This window comes from Phoenix dactylifera, unplaced genomic scaffold, assembly GCF_009389715.1.
Source record: "Phoenix dactylifera cultivar Barhee BC4 unplaced genomic scaffold, palm_55x_up_171113_PBpolish2nd_filt_p 000546F, whole genome shotgun sequence".
NCBI lineage: Eukaryota > Viridiplantae > Streptophyta > Magnoliopsida > Arecales > Arecaceae > Phoenix > Phoenix dactylifera.
The window spans coordinates 207,454-227,561 of NW_024067955.1; the positions used below are offsets into that span (position 1 = coordinate 207,454).

The 20,108-nt window shown below is 40.3% G+C and overlaps 1 non-coding gene and 1 pseudogene across 1 annotated transcript; both read right to left on the reverse strand.

Annotated features, from left to right (window-relative positions):
• Window positions 1-325: 325 nt before the first annotated feature.
• Window positions 326-431, reverse strand: LOC120106498. Its single transcript, XR_005508640.1, has one exon. It is a non-coding gene; the product is annotated as a small nucleolar RNA R71 (small nucleolar RNA).
• Window positions 432-17,061: 16,630 nt separating this feature from the next.
• Window positions 17,062-20,108, reverse strand: part of LOC120106495 — a 33,362-nt pseudogene continuing 30,315 nt past the window's right edge.

Consider the following 20,108-nt stretch of genomic DNA (forward strand, 5'->3'; position numbering starts at 1 on the left):
TACACTTCCCCATCTTGCATTCGATTACCTGAAGTAGCAGCTGTACAATATGAAATAAAATCTAGTGTGATCCAAATGCTCCCATCTTTTTATGGGCTCACCAATGAAGACCTATATAAACACCTAGATGAATTTCTTGAGATTTGCACCACTGTCAAGATTCAGAACTTCACTGATGATGCTCTGAAACTTAGATTATTCCCCTTCTCTCTTAAAGATAGAGCCAAACAATGGCTGAATTCTTTAGAAGCCAACTCGATTCGTTCTTGGGATCAAATGCAACAAGAATTCCTTAAAAAATACTTTTCTATAGGAAGAACGAACCAGTTTAGACGTGCTATTACAAGCTTCTCCCAAACTGAGGGAGAAGAATTTCATGAAACTTGGGAGAGATTTCGGGACCTAATCCGTAAATGCCCTCATCATCAAATACCTAAGTGGCAGCTAGTGCAATGTTTCTATGATGGATTGACTGAACGAAACCGTCAGATGATCGATGCTGCATGCGGGGGGACATTCATGCTTCAAAATGAGCATGAAGCATGGCAATTATTTGAAAATCTAAATGAAAACTCCCTCCACCATGCTTCCTGTTCTCGTCAAGCACCCCTAAGTTCTCAAAGAAAAGGGACCATTTGTGAAATAAGTCATTCTATGGACCTGTCTAGCAAGATAGATGCATTGTCCCATAAGATTGACCAACTGATGATAGGTGGGCATTACATGAACTCTTCCCAAGCACAAGTGTGTACTATCTGTTCTAGCCCATCCAACCCTATTCATGAGTACCCTTCAGCGCCCTAATTTTCCGAACTCGTGCAAGAACACATCAATGCTGCTCAAACACAGCCTAGACCGGGTACTGACCCATTTTCCAATACATATAATCCGGGATGGCAAAATCATCCAAATTTTTCTTGGAAGCAGCAAGCTTCGAACACAGCCCAACCCTATTCCCAAAATTTTCAAAATTCTCAGAATTTTCAAACCCCACAAAATATTCATCCCTACCGTCCCTCGATTCAATTTCAACACACTCCTCCTCCACCCCAAAGAAACACAGCCTTTGAGGAGAAAGTGTTGAACGCCCTTCAAGGTTTGGAAACCATTACACAATTGGTGCACTCTCACACGCAATCCATCGCCAAGCTAGAATCCCAAATGGGGCAACTAGCTAATGCACTGAACAAGCGAGAGGAAGGAAAGCTTCCAAGCCAACCACTAAGTAATCCTAGGGGACAATATATGGCTCAAGAAAATCAATTAAATGCAATTCATCATGAACAAGCCAATGCTTTGACTACCCTAAGGAGTGGACGTGTAGTAGACAATAAAATTGGGGAAGATAACAATAAGGAAGATGAAGAAGAGGATAGACATGTGTCAAATGAAACTCTAAAACCTTCTTCTTCTTCAGCTAGTCCACCTTCTGCCAAAACTCACATCCCAAAGGCCCCATTTCCTGAAGCTCTTAATTCACCCTCTCCCTTTGGCAAAAAGGGAACTTCACTAGAGGAGATGATGGAGGTTTTCAAACAAGTGAAGATCAACCTTCCGCTTCTTGATGCTATTAGACAAGTTCCCTCCTATGCCAAATTTCTTAAAGACCTGTGCACCCAAAAGCAAAAATCTAGGACACATGTGCCCAGAAAGGTCTTTCTAACTGAGTAAGTAAGTTCTATTCTCCAACACAACACCCCTCCGAAATTCAAAGATCCTGCTGCTCCCACCATCTCCTGTGTGTTAGAAAATAATTTCATTGATCGAGCACTCTTAGATCTAGGGGCAAGTGTCAACCTTTTACCTTATTCAGTTTATGAGAAACTTGGGTTAGGTGAGTTAAAACCAACCTCGGTATCCGTTCAATTGGCTGATCGATCTGTAAAAACACCACGTGGGATAATTGAAGATGTTCTTGTCAAGGTAGACAAATTCTATTTTTAGTAGATTTCATCGTCCTTGATATGGAACATGAGCCTAATCCTAAGAAACAAATTCCCGTGATCCTTGGGCGCCCCTTTTTAGCAACAGCCAATGCGTGCATAAATTGTAGAACGGGGGTAATAAATATATCATTGGGAACATGAAGGTAAAATTAAATGTGTTCAATGCAGACGACCAACTCGCGAGGAAAGTTGAGTGTTTTATGATAGACAAAATAGATGAAATCATAAAAGGAGATGCAAAAACTACCTCACTGTGTCTGGCTGAAGACAATAAACTTAGTGCTTGTTGGGAGGCAACCCAATTCTCTTAGATTTCTTTAACATTGAGGACAATGTTAGGTCTAGGTTTGGAGGTATTTTTAAGTATTTTTAAGCATTTTTGGTTTTATTTGCATCTCTTGCATTCGTTTTCACTTCACAATGTCAGGTTTATGTTTGGGAGTCTTCATCTTGATTTTTATTCAAAAAAAAAGTGTTCATTTTCATTTTTATGAATTAAAAAAAATAATGAAAAAAAATCATAAATAATTAAAAAAAAATTTTACCTAATTTTTATACATTAATGCGAGAATGATAAACACACAAGGTATATAAAATCTAAAAAGCCCAATGACTAGTCGGAAGTAATACAAATTTAAGTTCTTTTTATTAAGTCTCTCTTAGGGAGTTGTAAGCTAATTAATTTTTTGGAATTTCACTACACACTGGCCGACCCTTCTAAGGTCTAGGCTCGACATTATGTTGATAGTATAGTAGCAACCTTGGACCCTGATGAATCATACTTATCTAATCCAAAAAAAAAAAATCATCAATAAAAATGGATTTAGTCAGGAACATCGAAAAGGGCTACCTATTGTCAAAGATCAAGTGGGCTTGTGATGAGGACTTCGAGCGTAAGTCCGTAGGGGAGTCTTGATGCCCGACACCTTATGCTAACTGGTGTGAGAGTTGTCGACTGATTGCTCGTTACCCGGAGAAATCACCACAAGAGTAAAAGTGCACAATTTATATATCTTTCTTGAAAAAATTTTTTAAAAAAAAATGCTATATTGACCTTGAAAAAGACAACAGTGTGAAAGCCGTCGTTGTAAAATTCGAGTAAACTAGAATATTACAGATAAAGCCCGTGAGGTACTAAAGTAAACATCCACAACTCTCGAAATCCTGCAGATAAGATGATTTTGAATTAGTGAGTAGGTCCCTTCGACCAATCCTTGGAAACTACTAATCTTTGCAATATTTTGGAGATCCGAACCCTTAGCTTGTGTACGGTCCAGATTTCACCGAGCACTCCAGTATAAATAAGTCTTATAACTTTCTAAACAGAAACTTAATGACTTCAACTTAGATTGCATACTAACCTAGAATTTGGGCTGACTTAGTAAATAAAATCGTGTGTGCTTTGAAATTCTTATCATTTATGTATCTTGAATTAGATTTTAATAATAATAATAATAAAAAAAAGAGTTTTTGAAATTCTTAGCTAGTATGCATTTGGAATTTGATTTTTACTTCATAGATCAATTGATAAAAAAATAATAAATAAAAAATAAATAAAATAAGAAAATAAAATAAAAAAAATCATTACAATAAATGATTTATTTTAATATTGAAGTTTGTGGGTGTCTTCACTAGAAATCCTCACGAGACTATAACTCGTCCACTGGGGTAACCTAGGGGTTTAAAGCCTTGTTGCATATAGTAAATGCAATCGCGATGCCTGCGAAAGTGAGTTAGAGTTTCTTCTTTTCTAATTTTATTTTGCTCGAGGACTAGCAAAACATAGGTTTGGGGGTGTGATAAGTGCTTAATAATTTATAATTTAGTTATCTTTCCATAGCACTTATCAATATTCTTAAACTGATAAATACACATTTTACCATGAAATTGAATAATCATTAAAATAAATTTAAAATATGGTAAGAAGTAAATAATTCTTTTCTTAAACCAGACTATGAACTTGTCTCTTCCTTGGTTGCGATCTTTCATGAAAACACATAAGGAGGAGATTGTGTTAACCCGGTTTAGTAACCTGATGGAGTTGTAATCAAGCTAAGGCTATGATTAAATAGATTTTGGTCCTGATTAGATAATTATTCTTGTATGAAGAAAAAGGTTTGATTAACCCTTTTTTTTATTAAGTCATGGTCTTATTTTTAGTCTTGTCGAGTCCGGTCTGAAGCAGTTTAGCAAGAATTAAATTTAAATGACATTGGGCTCGAGAATAAGTTCAAGCAAAGCAACGATCATGACCCACCTCAAACCCAAAGTCAATTCCCAACCAATTCCTTACCTGCCTTCATATAAAATTTATAATTACAAAACAAAAAAAAAGGGAAGAAAGAAAATAATAAATGTAATAAAATAAATAAAAATAATTTTGGGAAGAATTATTGGATTCACTGTTCATATGAACAGTGTCCCGTGAAAACACCGTTCATATGAATAGTGTTACAAAAAAAAAATAAATATATAAAAGATAAAAACACTATTCATCTTCTTCCCCCACTCCCCGCAGTGTATCACGGCCGAGATTCAGGAGATGGCGTCGCCTGAGAAATCCTCCACAAAATCCTTCACGCGGCGCAGCCACCTCCCGTTCCTCCGCCTCTTCATCCGCAGCTGAGATCCCGCTCTTCCGCATCAGTCCATTCCAGCTGCATCCAACGAGCACACCAGCGACCAGCATCCTGTTTCTCCGCCATCAGCCGGTGCAGCCTCTCTTCCCAGCTCCTCCGCCATCAATCCCTGTGATTCAGCCTTCTCCGCGATCATCGTATGCCCAGCCGTCCGTGATCGGCTCGTCCAGCTCCATTCCATTGATCCGGCCATCTCACCTTATTCCGTCTGCACGTCAACATCCCGTCGATCCAGCGGCCAGCTCCATTGATCCGGCCATCTGCGTTCAACTCAGCGCTCCACGGATCATGCTAACATCCCGAGATCCAGCCATTCGCCATCCGTCCGCGATCTGTCCTCCGCTTCTTCTTCCACGATGCATCCGGAGCCCGCCATCACGTTGATCCCGCGGCTCCTCCCACCGAGTATTCCGGATTCGCATCCCCACCAGCACGCTCCCAAGGGATCCATCATCGGGTGAGAGGGTCTATATGAAGAAGCCATCGGCAGGGAGCTTAAGGAGGAGAGCTCGGGGAGAAAAACAGGGGAGACCCTCTGTTTCTTTGAAAAGAAGAAGAGAGCTGAGAGGGGAGAAGGGAAAAAGAAATTAAAAAAAAAGAGAGAAAGGAGGGGGAAAGAGAATAGTTTCGATATTTTGGAAATAATGGGAGTTGATCAATTTCATTTGAAGATGGGAGGTCATCCGGAAGCCATGCTCGGCTAAACGTCTAGTCTAGGGCTGGATGAAGCCCTAGCAATGTTACAGGGCATTGTAGTTCTTATTTTCTTTATTATTTTGGAGCTTGTTTAAATTCTTATTATCAATGAAAAATTCTTTTATTATGTTTAAACTTTGAGCATGCTATTTATTATTCATGTTTGCTAAAGTAGTCTAAGATGATCCATGCCTAGGAAGATGAGGTGTACTGCACCCTAGGTTAGCATAATTAGGTAGACACTTCATGCTACACCGAAGATGGATCTTCCTAACACTATTTATGCTTTTATTTTAAAAGGCTTGTAGCCAATATTGCATGCCCCTCCAAAAGATAAAAAAATAAAGAACACAAACCCTGATGCAATGCTATGTGGTGGACTCCAAACCCTAGATCCATTTATTCTGATAAATTCTAATTCGCACTCATAGTTTAATTTAGTTAAATTAAGTTAGCAAATTCTTCTTCTTGATTTATTTTTAAAAGAAAAATAACTTATTCTACAATCCCTATGGACCGACACCCGTAATCACTATCCTACAGGGTACGTGCTATTGCGTGGTTTATTTTCAAAAATTGAAAGAAAATTAGGTAGACACTTCATGCTACACCGAAGATGGATCTTCCTAACACTATTTATGCTTTTATTTTAAAAGGCTTGTAGCCAATATTGCATGCCCCTCCAAAAGATAAAAAAATAAAGAACACAAACCCTGATACAATGCTATGTGGTGGACTCCAAACCCTAGATCCATTTATTCTGATAAATTCTAATTCGCACTCATAGTTTAATTTAGTTAAATTAAGTTAGCAAATTCTTCTTCTTGATCTATTTTTAAAAGAAAAATAACTTATTCTACAATTCTTGTGGACCGACACCCGTAATCACTATCCTATAGGGTACGTGCTATTGCGTGGTTTATTTTCAAAATTAAAAGAACCGATCAGTATTCCTCGTATTGTACGTGGATGATATACTCCTGATTGGGAATGATATTTCCATGCTCACATCGGTTAAGTTATGGTTATCTAAGTAGTTCTCCATGAAAGACCTAGGTGAAGCATCTTATATTTTGGGGATTAAGGTCAATAGAGATAGATCTAAAAGGATGCTTGGCCTATCACAAAAAATGTACATAGAGAAAGTGTTGACGAGGTTCAGCATGAAAAAATCTAAAAGAGGATTGTTACCCCTAAGGCATGGGATAAATCTCTCCAAGAAGATGTGTCCCAAAACATCTGAAGAGATTTAGCGCATGAGTAGGATCCCTTATGCATCGGCAATAGGGAGCCTCATGTATGCCATGCTATGTACTTGACCTGATATAGCACATGCTGTGAGTGTCACGAGCAGATATCAGTCGAATCCAGACGAGGAGCACTGGATAGCTGTGAAAAATATCCTTAAGTACTTGAGAAGGACTAAGGATATATTTTTGGTCTTTGGGGGAGGCACAGAGTTAAAGGTAGAAGAATATACTGATTCAGACTTCATGACTGATCCCGATGATAGAAAGTCTGTATCAGGATATGTATTCTTATGCAATGGAGGATCGATAAATTGAAAGAGTTCCAAGCAACCGATTATTGCAGATTCTACCATGGAAGCAGAGTACATTGCTGCATCGAATGCTGCGAAGGAAGCGTTCTGGTACAAGAAGTTTGTCAAAAAGCTAGGAGTCATGTCATCAGATGCCATAACCCTTTTCTGCGACAACAACGGCGCCATAGCACTAGCTAAGGAGCCGAGGTCTCACCAGAAGTTCAAGCACATAGAGCGGCGATTTCATCTAATTCGTGACTACCTCGAAAAGAAATATGTAGAGGTGCAGAGAGTAGACTCCACAGATAATGTGGCGGACCCATTCACTAAGCAGCTGAGTCAGAAGAAATTAAAAGTCCATCTTGAAAAATTGGTACTAAAATACATGTCTGATTGGCTTTAGTGCAAGTGGGAGATTGTTAGAAGTATGCCCTATAAGCCAACGTGGCTGACGCATATTTGTAATCTGGGGCACAAATTTGTAATTTGACTCTTATAAATAAATAAGATTGGGCAATTTGTTTTTCATTCATGTTTTGTATGTGTCCATGAATCATCTAAGAAATTAATAGATGATGACACATATTCTCAAAGAAGTTGAGAATTTGAGGCATGTGTCATTAGGAATTAATTTCTAAGTGCTCTTGATTGATGGATCCATCACGAGGGACGGTGATCGATCCGCTGAGATTAGTGCACAGATCATTTAGTCAGATGAACGAGTCTCGAGTCCACGGTGTAGAGACACTGGAGTGATTATGCAAGTATTTATTAGAGAATAAAGTACTGAGCATGACCAAAGATAGTAGTCACATGGATGTCTATCCACTCGTCAGTGACTACTTATGCTGTAGTTGTATGACTGGTCCTTTGACTTGCGATACCTTAGCTATTCACTATGAGGTTGCTGTAGTTTGACGATCATGTGAACTTGGGCCCTAGCCATTCGGGTCCTTGTAGTGCGGATTGGCTACAGCAGGTTCATTTTGGAATAGGATTACATCTAGATGGGATCTATCGACCTTGATAGATTAGGAGTGATCCTATGTGATTTATGAGACTAAGTTCGATAAATTCCTGGCCAGGTATTTTGGAAAAAGAGTTTTTCATATCTCGAACTGGAAGTCGTATAAATTTGACATATGACGGACGATGGGGTTTGACGAGATATCCATAACCTCCATCACGTCGAGATCCATGATAGAGGGACTGTATCATACGTTAACTGCACCTAGAGGTTCAGACATTCCATTCTGCTAGGTTGTCACCATATACTGCTAGGTGTCACTAGTAGATTGTGAGACTCGAAGGCATTCACTTGGTGATCAGTGAACCCTGAGAGTAGAACTGAAATCGTTTCAGTCCATTGAAAGGAGTTTCAGTGATATTGAGATGGAGATCTCAATATATCTCACTACCAGTCAGAATAGAACCTACGGGGTCATACACATAGAGGTTTAATAAGTCAGACTATTATAATTTTGATTTAGAATCTCAATTGAAGTCAATTATCAATATGATTGGTGATTGAATTAACCCACTAAGTGTTAGTGAGTTAATGGAAGAAGAATTAAGTGGAATTGATTGCAATTGGATTGCAATTGGGCTGATTTAATGAGCAAATCAAATTGAGTTCGACCCAAATTGATTTGGGTTCATGAATGGGTCAATTTGATTAAACCAAGGTTTGTGCGGATTTTAAAGACCACATGTTGTCCTAGGATGAATATGACTTAAGTCATGTTCATACTATGCGGACTTTAAAGTCCACATGGCGTCGTAGGATGCATGCTCCCAAATCAATTAATTCTGCTAATGAGATTAGGAATTCTAATGTGATTAGAAAATTAATCAATTGATTAAGTGGACACATGTCATGCATATATGAGCACAAGGATTGGACACTTGGCATTAATCCAAGGGTGAGTTATAGTCCCATACTCCTAATAAGATTAGAAGATGCCCTAAACCCAATCTATAAAAGGGTAGCAAGGAAGACATTATGAATCAATTCTCTCCTCTTCCTCTCCACGCCTCTTCTTCTTTCTTCCTCCTTCTTCACGGCAGCAGGGGGTCTTCATCCTCCTCTTCTTCCATGGTAGCAAGGCAAGGAAGATCCACGTGCAAGGTTCCTCCTTCCTCTTCCTCCATCGCGAGCAAGGTTGAAGAAGAAAGGTTCTTCATCAAGGAGGTAAGTTGCAGATTCTTATTCCAACTTATGATAGTCATGAGAGATCTTTGCAAGGAGCTAGCACTCCGGTAATACCCATTCTCAGATGATTAGATCCTCGTGTGAATACCTGTAGAGGCCGGACAATTGTGCGGCTCAAACAGGAACCTAGAATAGATCATCGGGCTGCGGTGTTCTACACCTGCAGAATTTTTGAAGATGAGATCTTCAAATCTAATAACTTCTGATTTTGCTTCAGTTTTATAAATCTTAATCAACCCTCCTTAGATCCTAATCTCCCCTTCCTAATGAGTTCAAAGATCTTCTGGATTTGGATCCAGAAAATTTTTTGAATTCAACGATTCGAGGCACGTTCATACAATGAACGACGTTCCGTTCGAATTCCGCTGTGAACGTCGCATCGAACGGGGCGTAACTCAGCACAATCATGAATCCAAATCAATTTGGGTCGAACCCAATTTGATTTGGCTCATTAAATCAGCCCAATTGCAATCCAATTGTAATCAATTCTACTTAATTCTTCTTCCATTAACTCACTAACACTTAGTGGGTTAATTCAATCATCAATCATATTGATCATTGATTTCTATTGTGATTCCAAATCACAATTATGATAGTCTGACTAATTAAATTCTCTATGTGTGTGATCCCGTAGATTCTATTTTGACTGGTAGTGAGACATATTGAGATCTTCATCTCAATATCACTGAAACTCCTTTCAGTGGACTGAAATAATTTCAATTTTACTCTTAGGGTTCACTGATCACTAAGTGAAGGCCTCGAGTCTCACAATTCACTAGTGACACCTAGCAGTATGTGGTGGCAACCCAGTAGAATGAAATATCTAAATCTCTCGGTGCAGTTAGCATATAATATAGTCCCTCTATCATGAATCCCGACATTAGGGAGGTTATGGATAACTCGTCAAACTCCATCGTCTGTCATATGTCTAATTTATTCAACTTTTAGTTCGAGATATGGAAAACTCTTTTTCCAAAATACCTGGCCAGAAATTTATCGAACTCAGTCTCATAAATCACATAGGATCACTCCTAATCTATCAAGATCAATAGATCCCTTCTAGATGCAACCCTATTCCAAAATAAACCTACTGCAGCCAATCCGTACCACAAGGATCCGAATGGCTAGGATCCAAGTTTACATGCTCGTCAACTTACAGCAAACTCACAGTGAATAGCTGAGGCATCGCAGGTCAAAGGACCAGTTATACAACTGCAGCATAAGTAGTCACTGATGAGTGGATAGACATCCATGTGATTACTTTCTTTGGTCACGCTCAGTACCTTGTTCTCTAACAGTACTTGCATAATCACTCCAATGTCTCTACACCGTGGACTCGAGACTCGTTCATCTGACTAAGTGATCTGTGCACTAATCTCAGCGGATCGATCACCGTCCCTCGTGATGGATCCATCGATCAGGAGTATTTAGAAATTAATTTCTAATGACACATGCCTCAAATTCTCAACTCCTTGAGAATATGTGTCATCATCTATTAATTTCTTGGACGATTCATGGACACATACAGACATGAATGAAAAACAAATTGCCCAATCTTATTTATTAATAAGTGTCAAATTACAAATTTTTACCCCATATTACAAATATACGTCAGCCACGTTGGCTTCTAGGGCATACTTCTAACAACCTCATGGCCTACATTCAGCCTCTCGAGCCCTCTGCTCGGTCTGAGCTAGCTTCGCAGAAAGATCCGCCACTCTTTGATCAGCAGGGTTGAGGATCTTCCTAGTCGTGGACAACTGGGCCTCCTTCACCTCTACCTAGGTCTGCACGACCAAGGCGCGGGCTTCTACCGACCTAGACTTGTCCTCAGCTGAAATGGCCTTTGCCTTGGGCGCCATTGTCTTCGCTTCGGCCAGCTCGACCCGACGCCTCAACCAGCCTGCTCAGCTCGCCTCCAGCCGATCTTAGGATTATCCAAGTTGCACTTCCACCTCAGTCCGAATTAGGCGGTAATAATATCCATTATTTGATGGCACTTTCAGTTAGTGTGTTATAAATCTTGTATCTGTCATGCATGTGCATAAGTACCTTCTTGCATTGAAATTTTCATCTTCTTTCCTTCGGAAAATTAATACTCTACTTGAGGTATTAACATGTCAAACATTGCCATGAGTTCTCCATGACAACTATCGCAATGGCTATGCCAAATCTATTCCCCAACTTTATCTTAGTCAGGTAAAACCTTATCATGCTTGACTATTTATACTACCTTTGAGTTGCCCATACGGATCTTATTTTGCTACTATTAATTTAACAAGCCTTTTTTTTTTTCTCCAACCAGAATTCATATGTGAATGCAAATGCTGCCCTATGCACTGAACCATTACTAATGATTAACAATTTTGCATGAAATAATTAAATAAGAATGTTGCAGCTATGCTCCTTTCGTGCCCCCAATGAAAAAAAAAATCCTGTAATAAGTAGTTTAAGAGATGCAACCGTAATGCCTCACTATTGGCTGTCTCAGAGAAACTAAGGCAAAATGCAGGTGGCAAAATGAGAGTGCCTCTATTGGCTCTATTCGCTGCATTGGACACCAATGAACAGGACCGAATGTTGGCTTTATGATAGTATAGAAGAATCTGGTGACCATGCCAAAAGTGAGGCAGATCGGCTACATTGGGCAAATCAGCAAACATGTGATTGCTTCCACTAACTCCATGGCATGTTAGCAGGTTTTTGCCTATATTTTAAATGGTCTCCTCCATGTTGTATAATAATAAGTATGCAACAAGGAGCACAAGATCACGACTGTTTGCCTGTTTTTTTAGGAGTCATACCATACACCACATTCACCAATATGAGCATACACCACATCAATTAGCTTGTCTACATCGTATGGGCCAATTACCAAGATGCATACGTAGAGCTCACAAGATAAAGATAAGATATATAATTGGCCTCGTGCAAAACCATATGGTGCTTACGATACCAGGGAGACCCACTTTAAGATGATAGCTGCGTGGACGCTCCACATAAAAGTAGGGACTCCTAGGCCTTATGAGAGATGCGCAGAAACAAACACCAAAGAAGAATAACCTTCCATTTTGTCGCGCCCCGAGCCCGGAGCGCAGCAGACGCCGCACGCCCGCACGGCGGGCCGCACAGGCGTGCAAGGCATAGAAACATATCGGAGCAAATACAGATGTTCAAAACTTATTTAAGGATTAATCACATATGCTTAAAATTAACATAAATAATTAAAGTCATTCAAAAGCAGTCTTACAAAATTCCAAAATAGCACGTGCCAACATAATTCAAATGTTCAAACTAATCTAACTAAAGGACCAAAAACTGAAGGAATCGTCGGAAATCTAACGCACTCCCCGAATCCCGTACAATCAAGTCTCTAGATCTGAAAAAAACAGAAAATAGAATAATGAGCTACACTAGCCCAGTAAGCAACAAAATACCCCAGAGTGGGGTCAGAGCATATCAGATCAAAATACAAAATAATAACTAGGAATAAATCATAAATAACATCGTTTTACTGTTTCCAAAACTTATTATCATTTTTACAAAAACTCTGATTTCATAATCGCAACATAATAGGCTATGGCCACGTAACCCAGTGGCATGGGTTGCACAAAGTGCCAAACACCACTATTATTCAGCACCGGTGGTACGGTGTCCAAATACCACTATTCTAATCACCAGTGGTACAGTGTCCAAATACCACTATTCTAATCACCGGTGGTACGATGTCGAAACCGGTTTCTCACAGATACAAGTCGACAGGGCCAACCTATAATCCCCATTAGCGGGGCCAGAACAGAACAGATCATAGCCATGCCGAGAATACATATATATAAAAAACAGATTTCATAAATTGCCCAGTCATAATTTATGGATTTCAGAGCATATAACAAAATTTTCAAATGAAATTTAACATGCCAGACCCATTTTACTAAATACAAAACATATTTCAAAATTTAATCCACTAATAATTATTTTACCAAATAATTTAGAAAATGCATTTTGAAGCATCAAGTTACTTACCTCTTCTCGCTTAACCCCCACTTCAGATATGCGGATCAGGTTCACCTGTTTAAATTTAATTAATTTCTTGTTAATTTCAGAGATAAGCAAAAATCCAGAAATAATACTACTGGGCACGGCCCAACAGGGCTCAGAGTTGGTCCATAATGAACATGGCCCGATAGGGCCCACATCAGACACGGCCCAATGGGCCCACATAGACTCGGCCCAATAGGGCCCTCCCAAGGTTGGCCTCTAATTTGTTCATTTATGCAATAAAAATTCGTTTCAGGGACCAATGTCTAATTACATAGCACCGTTCCGTAATAAAACTTGGGTAAAAGGACCAAACAAATATAGTTGAGGGCCTTTATGTAATAAATTTTTCCTATAGGGATCAAATACAAATTACAAAATACCTTTTTGTGAAATATTATACTACCAAGGGCTGAACTGAAAAATTCCATTTATTGGCCAAATGGGTTCGGATTTTGGGTTTCGGATTTCGGGTTTCGGGTTCGGATTCGGATTCGGGTTCGAGTTCGGGTTTGGGTTCGGGTTCCGGGTTTGGATTTGAACTGGGCCCAAGTTGGGCCCACAAAGGTACTGCCCAACTGGGCCCAATCGGACTAGACTGGGCCTAAGTTGGGCCTGCAATGGATAGGGCCCAACGAGCCCAGTTTGGCCCGTGATGGGCCTCCTCCTTCCCCAAACCCCCCACGGACAGGGGAAGAAGGAGAGACAGAAGAGAGAGAGAGAGGGCCGGCGGGGTGGCCAGGGGCTGTCGCCCGGTCGATGGCCAGCCGGCCGCAGGGGCGGCCGGCGGCTGCTGCGGTGGCCGGGGTCGAGGAGCAACCGAGATGATCTCGGTTTGAGGGGCCGAACAGAGGAGGAAAAAAAATCATGTTATTTAGCATGAGAACAAAGATAAGGGGGAGGGAGGCTCACCGGCGGTCAACGGAGAGGCAGATCTTGGCCAGGGGAGGCTCGATCCAGTGGTCAAGCGGCGGCGCTTCCGAAGAGGAAGAAGATCCAGAAACAGGGAAAGCTTGTGAAGGGGCTTCGGATGGCGCTCGGCCGGGAGAGCATGCCGGTCACCAAACAGGAGGAGGAGGGAAGGAAGGAGAGGAGAGGAAGAGTCGGAGGAGGGCTCGGAGGTCTGGGAGGAGGAGGAAAAGAATGGGCTTTATATCCCTTTGGTAACGGCTCTCCACTGCGTGAATCGCGGCGGTCGAGCGTGATCCGCGGCCGTGATTGGCCGCGGTTTCACCGAAAAGGGGGGGTGCCGCGGGATGCTCACGGTGCCTTGCCCCAATTGCTCCCGGAGGAGCTGGAATACGGGCCATTGCGATCCTCTGTTCGGTTCCTCCCATATTAGGATCGGGGCTGAAGTCGGCACCCCAGCCGACTTCAGCCCCGTATCCCACACATTTCCCACACAATAGATATGGAAAATGAGTCTATCCATCAATCAGCATCAAGCATACTAGATCCAACTCATAATAGCGTGGTAAATATGAACTTAGGCAGGGGTATTCCATTTGATGCACTTGGCCCATAGGACACCATCTCTTTATAGAGAGGCCCTCTTACAAAGAAAATGGGACATCATGCTTTATGTATTATGCTTCTAAAAGCTGGTTTTAGTGAAAGCACCCGACATGAGGACCATATTTTATGCTAGTTGGACCTAATTGCACCTAGGCTTTCATCCTATAGATGAAAACATAATTATGCAATTTCATAATATTGCTTCCATAGTTGCATGCCAAGAAATAGAATCATGGCCTTAAATACCGAATCTTGTACTATTTTTTATTGAAATAGTATATTATTGATACCGTATCAATACAGACAGGGCATACCAAAATTATAAACATCAAAAAGAATGGAAGGCCATTGATATGGATCGGTATAGTTAATGTGGTATTGTTGGTATACATCGATATAAGTTTATCTGACTGGTATGCACCAATATAGATGTTTCAATGTCCCTAGTTTTGCGTTGGAATGTGAAACATGCAAACATGTCTTGTTGCCTACAATTGAGCTAAGTTCTAGGCAAATCACACCATAGAGTCCCTTTGCTACAACATAAGATGCATAAAAGATAGTCTCGAACCAAGAAGCAAGCACTAGTTGCAACCTTAAGAAGACTATTATCACCTTCACCTCGCTCCAATAATCATGTGATAATATCATTAATATGATTATCATAATAAAATATATCATGATATTATCATGGTTGTTGTTGTCATAAGTTTGTATGATAAAATAATAATATAACAATAATATTAAATGTAACAATTATTTTTACAATAATATGATAAAATATGTATAATATAGTTATTATTAACATTCATGTGCTTGCAATATGGATATAGTTTCTCCGCATGCAGGGATAAGGTTGCATATATCTGATCCTCCTTATATATACCCCACAATAGTGGAACCTTGTACATCAAGGCATTCTTTTTTATTAAGTACAATAATATCAAAATAATATAAATTGATATTATATTATTTTATAATATATACATATTGTTTTGTATTATAATCATTAAAGGTATAATGATATTATCATTATATGACAATATATTATAATATGATAATATTAAATGATATGATTATATAATATGTTAATACTAGTGGAGCTAATACTATATCAGAGGGTGAGCCTTGATGCAACATTAATGTTGCTCTATTGTGATTGAAAATCACATATTCAAAATATAGAAATAGCCTCTCTGCATGGGGTAAGGCTGTATATATCTAATCTTTCTCAAGCCCAACAATGGATGGAGCCTTGCATACTGAGCTGCTTTTTCTTTAATACTAGTGGAGATAATCTTACCATGTCCGTTGTAGGGTGCTAATACTCTCTTCATTTAAACAACCAAATATAGGTAAGACAAGTGCATCTTCAAATGCAAGTTAACTAGACACTTGCAAATACAAATAAGTTAAACAAATACTTGCAAATACAAATAAGTCAAACAAATACTTGCAAATACAAATAAGTCAAACAAATATCTGCAAATACAAATATAGCATTTCTTGCAGCTGCAATAGCTTTTACGTGCTACTAGAAATGCAGGGTACCAAATAACCCTAACTGCAATTGTCACAAGAGACATAAGCTCACCTACACATGTGTCATGCCACATGGTTACAAAATTAATAGACAATATGGATTGTCCTAGGTTAGGGCATTCTTTTTAAGAGGACCAAGGCCTAATCTGAAATTCATCCGACAATACAAAAGTTACCCAAAGCACTGAACAATTACAAAGTTAAGAGATGTTAAGTACAAGCATGACTTTTCCTCTCCTCAAGACCGATTTTCAACCGGTACTTATAGTTAGAGATTCTTCAGGTTTCTAGCTTTGCCACCAAAGTTCTATTTCTTTCAGATGTTACAGTAATGTTATAGCATTCTTCTTCTTCTCTTTCTAATGCTTGACCAATATCGATGGTTTGAATGACCATCAACAAAATGGTTCTCATAGAAGATTCAACAACAAATGCAAAACTAGTTTGTTTTTCTTTCTTTCTTTTTTCCCAAATTCATCCACCCCAAAGCTCTAGTTTTGGTATCTCCTGCAAACAACACCTCAAGTTGGAAAGAGAAGTTCCATTTCTTTTTCTTTATCTTAGTAGAAGTTTCACTTATTTTTAATTCATCGACTTAAGGAAGGGTCTTCTTGAGCAATAGATGCAAGTATACAATCTCTCTTCATTTGGATAACCAATTAGATACAATTCTTTTATTAAAATGAAGAAATCATATATATATATATATATATATATATATATATATATAACAAATAAAACAAATTATATCTCAGTGTCTTAGCACAAGAATGTTATTTAAAGATCACTATTTTTAGAAATGCTACTGGTCCTCATAATAAAAGAATAAAAAATATTTTGTACCAGAAAAGAAAGAATAAAAGAATAGTTGTATTGCATAGCTAAAGAGAATTAATTCACGATCTCTTGTTAGGCACCCTGCCGATATTGTCAATTCAAAGGCATCTTCCCAAGCCTGAGTCGTCTTTCACTGGAAAGCATCTTGGCGAAACGGATGAGTTCTTCTTCATTTGTCCCTACCATTTCGACTGCTTCATACGTGCCAGAGTCTAAGTTCATCCTCGATACTGGTTTCTTTAGCAGTTCTTTGCCGATTTGAACAAGCTTCAGTAAATTCTCCTTGGAAGATACATCTACAGATGCCATGTCGCCCATCAAAGTATCATCCTACAAGCCGACCAAATAGTTTAGTCGCATTCATCAGATCAATAAGACACTTAAAATGAAATTTCTTTAATTTATTCCTTTTAGCTGCTAGAATGTTGTTACTGACCTGTATTCGAAGGTAGTTGCTCTCACAATGCAATGCCTGGAATATGACGGAGGCATGGATGTCCACCATATCATAACTAGCTTGACTGAAACTATCAATCAATGGTGTCATGCCATTGTTGTATAGCCATCCAAGCACGCCCCACTTGGACGCCTTGGATGCGTTCAATTTCTCTCCTTGCTTGGCTGATCCAGTCCCCAAAGAGAGAACCAGAAATTTTCCATAGTCGGCTGGCTTAATTGGAAAGAAGTCCGCATTTTGTAGGAAACATTCTTGTGTAACTTCATTCAAGGCCAACATGTCTGTTCTCAATCATTTAAGATGATTATAATCGAAGCATTAGTTTTTCTTCGTAAAATAATGCAGAAATTAATAATTGAAATGGTGTTCATGCAATGACTTACTGGATTATTTGCAGCAATCCCTCCATCAATGAGATTAAAGCTTCAGGACTTCCCGTTGAAGTCTTTGGTTTGAAAATAATGTGGAGGAAGATATGTCGGGGCCGCAGAAGTACTTATATATGCATATATCTGACAGAAAAGCATCCTTGGAAGCTTCCTTCTTAGCCTGTATAGAAGGGGAGAAAGGTAAAATTAAAGGAAGAGAGAGAGTTCATGCCAAATTTAAGTAGTCTTTTGAGGAGAGGGAAAAATAGTACCTCAAAGGTGGAGAAGATGGTAGGCTGGAGAGGCTTGATGTCAAAAGTGCGAATAACTATATTTGTTAAAGTCTGATGGAGCCTAATCCCACCAAGCAATTGCTTGACTTTGGAGTGTAGATACTTGCCATCGTACTTTGGTCCCGTGATGCTACCCTGTAAGCTCTTCACTGATCCCAAAATTCCATTGCTGCATGGAGATGCATCATGAAGCTAATATAGAAGGCAACTATAAATTCTTGTCAGAGAGAAATCATACAAATTTTCATTCAAGTCCTTAATTTAGCCTCGCTCTTTAATTTTTGACCTATAAACATGTGCATGTATCTCAGTGTGGAGTTTCAGGGGCAAATCAAAACTGTTCTCTTTTTTTGTTGTGGCTCTATGCTTAAGTATGACTAGAACCACTAGCTTCTCTACATCTCTAAATTCAGTATTTTTAAAGAGTTTGGACTGTGTCTCCCCATCCTCACCCATTCTTAGGAAAAATCTTTGGACAATTTTCAAGGTAGAAGTCATTGATTTCCTTCGCTGTGAAGAGTGGACGATTATTCTCATCTGGAGCAGCGAGCATGGCGGTAACCAACCCACCAGTGCTTGTTCTAGCAACAACATCAAAGTAATCCGCAATTCTCACATCCTCTCCATCAAACTCCTGCAGCCAAACACATGTTATTGTTGCTGTAAATCCCGGCCCATCTGGAGACTTGGGAGGAATAGCGGTGGAGATCGGCAACTGTTGAGGCGGTTATAACCGCTTGATAGCCACGATCACTACCCCTTCTCCTTCCCCGCCAAGGCTTATAAGAGCCCAAGGACTCTTCTCAGAGATACTTCATCCCTCACCCTCTCACTGCCTCTCATTCCCTTCTCCTTCTGTGCAAAGGAGCTGGATCGGGAGCAGCGGTGCCAGAGGAGGAGGGACTTGCTGATCGTCACCACCCTGTGTCGCCGGAGTGGACACGGTAGCTCGCCGGAACACCTCACAGCTCCTCGGAGCTAGGTAAATCCTTAATTTCTTTTTCCCATTCACGATGTACATGCTATTAGCTTAGATCTAATTTAGCTAGAAAAGGATTAATAGAGGAAGGAAGGGGAAGATCTTACTGTGAGCGGCCGTCATCCAATATTGGATCGGTCGACCGAAGGCCATGGATGGCCCAGGCCGAATCAGCTTTCCCCTTCCACTCGACTGTGATTCTCCCTCCCATTAAAATCTTAGATCTAAAAACCCTAAATGTATACCTACCTCTAATGCACGGAAGAGCTCTCGGCTGGAGTAGATCCGGTTCCCATGGGTGGAACCGGTTTGACTTTCGGCCGAAGATGACCGGAGAAGAAGAGCCGAAGAGGGATCTCCCTATTTGCCCATAGACGCCGCCGACTCGGGGCACCGTGGATGCCGTCAGGCCGATCACGGGCGTCGGTCGCGCGCTAGGCAGGCACCACCGGCTTCGGCCGGTTCCTCTGCTTCTTGAGGGGTGCCCGTGCCCCATCTCCTCCACCGGAGGTGGAGAATGAAAGCGGCCAGCCAGGCCGCAGCCGCTGCAGGTGGGACCGCGGCCGCTGCAGGCACCGCCGGTTGGCTGCTGCGCCACCGGCTTCGGGCCGGCCTCCTCCCGAGCTCGCCTCTTGGTTTCATGGGAGAAGAGGAGAAAAGGAAGAGGAGCTCGGGAAGGGAAGAAGAAAGAAAGGAAGAGAAGGTTCGGGAAGGGAGGAGAAGAAAGAAAAGAAAAAGAAGAAAGAAAAGAAAAAGAAAAGAAAAAAGGAAAAGAAGAAAAGAAGGAAAAGGAAAAAGAAAAATAAAATGAAGAGTTCGGTGGGCCGAAATGGGCCTAATTTTGGGGTGGGCTTCAAATAGATTTGGATTTAGAAGTCTGAAGCCGGGCTGGGCCCTGGTCCGAGCTAAATAATTTTTAATCCAGAATTTACTGAACCAGTATACAATTGACCCAAGCCTGAACCATTAATTGGGTCAGATCTGAGCCAGTATGCAATTGACTTAGACCTGAACCAGAAATTGGGTCAGATCTGAGCTAGTAT